This window comes from Zingiber officinale, chromosome 1A (assembly GCF_018446385.1).
Source record: "Zingiber officinale cultivar Zhangliang chromosome 1A, Zo_v1.1, whole genome shotgun sequence".
NCBI classification, from domain to species: domain Eukaryota; kingdom Viridiplantae; phylum Streptophyta; class Magnoliopsida; order Zingiberales; family Zingiberaceae; genus Zingiber; species Zingiber officinale.
The window spans coordinates 26622507-26626091 of record NC_055987.1 but is presented as its reverse complement, the minus strand read 5'-3'; positions in this window follow the sequence as shown (position 1 = coordinate 26626091).

Genomic DNA, 3585 nt, shown 5'->3' with positions numbered 1-3585 from the left:
GGAGTTATTGGATTATAAATTGTCAACCAACGTACGAATAGATAACTTGCTTATTTTCTCGATAACAACTTTGTTATCAAAATAGACACAATATCTATTCTATAATAGTTTAGAAACTGAAATCAGGTTCTTTCTAAACTTAGTATGTAAAGACAATTCCTAATAATCCAAATTTTATTCCTATTAGAGAATAAACCTCTCCCATCGCAACAATGCTACTTTTGCAGTAGTGCCCATGTGGACGGTGTTTTTATTTTCATTTAGTTGTCGGGTTTCCTGGAACCCCGCAATGAATTGCAGACATGATCTGGCTCCCATATCTACACACCAGGTACCGGTAGATAACTCCACTAAACATGTATCAACTAATGAATAAAATACACCTATATTGTTCTTAGTTCTAAGAGGACAGTCTACCTTAATGTCCAAATCCTATTTCCAATCAATTATAATTGGGACCACTAAGTCTATCCTAAAGTATATCAGCTAGGGATTGACCATCATCCTAAGAATCACAAAAATATTTGGTTAAGACCAACTCCTTAAAAATCCCCATGAATTTTGTATGCCACGTTAGTGTGGACGTATACAAATTCAAAGGAAATTTTATCATTTAATTTTATTATCTCGTCAACCTTACTTTATGACGAATAAAATTAATAGTTGGTCTATCTTTAATCAAATATTTGGTCAAGACTCTAAATTTAAAATAATATTGATTCCTCTAACAATACTATTTAAATTTACCAACACCTCAAAACACCGTGAATTTTGCATGCCACGTTAGTGTGGACGTATACAAAATCAACATTTGTAAGAGGAGGGTTTTACCCATTAACTATCTTGTCAACGTAACTTTATGACAAATAAAATTATCTCAAACACCGTTAATTTTGTATGCCACGTTAGTGTGGACGTATACAAAATCAATCATTTGTAAGATGGGTTTTAACCCTTTAATTTTATTATCTTGTCAACCTAGTTTTATGACAAATTAATAGTTGGTTTCATTTGGTCACACAAATAATAGCAGTGACTCCGATGGGGAGGATACTATTAGATGTGTCTAAGTGTATACCATTACTTGACACTAAGTCCATTAATAAGATTATGCCCCTTCCGTTGGGGAAGATCACACGCTCTTAATTAACTTCCTATAGTCATCCAAAAATGGAAGTCTGTTCTAGTGATCCGCAAACAAGCTCATCCGTTATGGAGGAAGGCACTCAGAGCCAACGCGCAAGCTTGTTTGCATCACTTACAAACCAGTAATAGAGACCATGGGATTTACTTAAAAATCCCTCTCCCATTTAGTTATTTATAAATGAGGAATTTTAACTATGCTAGCCTACTAAATATGTAAACCAACATGCACACACAGCACAATATAAAAGTAATAAATAGAAAATCTAATTTTCAACTATTATGGCTTTTATCTCTAGTTGTCCTCCGTGTGTTGTCATCCCAAGCTGCTGCCATATTTGGCCACCGCCACCGGGTCTAGCTGTCGCATCCATCTTGCTCCTAGTTCCGCTGCGCCTCTGGTCCTTAGAAGGTTCCACGCTTTGCAAGATTCGATCCGCGACATAAATAGAATTTTACATTTTTGATCCTATATTCCATAAAAGGAATGTACATGTATCTAGATCAAAAATAAAATCCTAATCAAACTAAATACAGCTCCTGCTGTATTTTATAATACAATCATGCACACACATATAAATGCCCTTGACATGTCCAAGGGTCCAATCACACACATAATAACTAAAAGCCATAATAGTTGGATCCTGCATCCACAAAGTTAGCACATCCTACTATTAACCTGCCTAAATTATGTATGACATGTGCATAATTAAACTAATACCAAATACACAGAGGCAAAACCCTAGCTCGATACCAATTGTTGGTTGCTACTCGGAAACCTAGAGGTTCCACTGTACAAAAATTTTGTACAAAGGTCTGAACCTTTCCTAGCTACCATGTGTTCTTTTAAATTAAATTTTGGATCGCTCATGGGACTTAACACGTTTGATCCAAAACTTAATCTATTTGTTCTTTTAGGTTTTGACTTGGATCTCCTGCAACTTAACACGTTCGACCCAAGTCACCTTAAGTTATTAATTCCATTAAATATTAATTTCCATAATCGGTTCCCAAGACTGACGTGGCGAGGCACATGACCTTCTTGGATATGGGAGCAACCACCACCGACTAGACAAAACCTTTTATAGAAAGCTAATATTTAATTTCCTAAAATAACTTTAGGTTAACCGAAAAGAACAATCAAATCACAAGGAAAAGAAAACAAAAGAACACTATATCAAAACAAATTGAAACTCTAGAATCGTATGCCTCTTGTATTTAGTATTATTTCCAAAAATAACTAGTATGATGCGGAAAGAAAAATTACTAGTTATACTTTTAGAAAACCTCTTGATCTTCTACCGTATTTCCTCTTCTAACCTCGGACGTTGTGTGGGCAACGATCTTCCAGAGATGAGAACCACCAAGCACCTTCTTCTTCCTTACAAGTTTCGCCATCAAAACTTCTTCTAGGATGAAGAGGTTCGCCACCACCACCATGCTCCAAGGGATGCTAGAAACAAAGCTTTCTTTCTCTCCTTCTTCTTCTTCTCTAAACTTGATCCGGCCACCATATGAGTCTCCACAAGAAGGATGAGGTTCGGCCATCAAAGAAAAGAAAGGAGGAGAGGATGCCACACCAAGGAAGAAAGAGAGAAAAATAATAGAGTTGTTCACCCATGAAGGCACCTCTTTATAATCCTTGGTCTTGGCAAATAAGAAAATTTAATTAAAAAATCTTATTCTTTTGCCATGAAAAGGAAAATTTTATTTAATTAAAACAATTTTCCTTTTCTCAATTTACATGGCCGGCCACCCCAAAGCTACAAACAAGGAGAGTTTTAATTAATTAAAACTTTCTAATTTGTCTCCAGAAATTTATAAAATTTCTTCAATAATTTAATCCCTTCATGATTGGTTTATAAAAAGGAAATTTAATAAATTAAAATCTTTCTTTTAAACATGTGGATAAAAACCAAAAGGAAAGTTATTTCTTAAAAATTAAAATCTCTTTTCAATCTACAAATAAGGAAAGATATCAAATCTTTTCTTAATCTTTTGTAGAAACTAATAAAAGAGAATATTTAATTTTTAAACTTCTTTAAATTATTATCATGGTTAAAAAGGAAAGTTTTTCTTAAAAATAAAATCTCCTTTCAATCTACAAATAAGGAAAGATTTCAAATCTTTTCTTAATCTTTTGTAGAAAGCTTTTAAAAGGAAAGATTTAATTTTTAAACTCTCTTTTAAAACTATGATATCCACATAAGAAATAATTTTAATAAAAAATCCTTTTTAATATGATGTGGCCGGCCACCTAAGCTTGGGCTCCAAGCTATTGGCCGGCCACCTTTAGGCTTGGCCGGCCCTAAGCTTTAGCTTAGCCGACCCCTATTGGTTGGGTAAGAAGGTGGGTATGTGGTGGGTATAAATCTCTATACAAGAGGCTACGATAGGGACCGAGAGGAGGAATTGGTTTTGGTCTCCCGATAAAATTAAGCA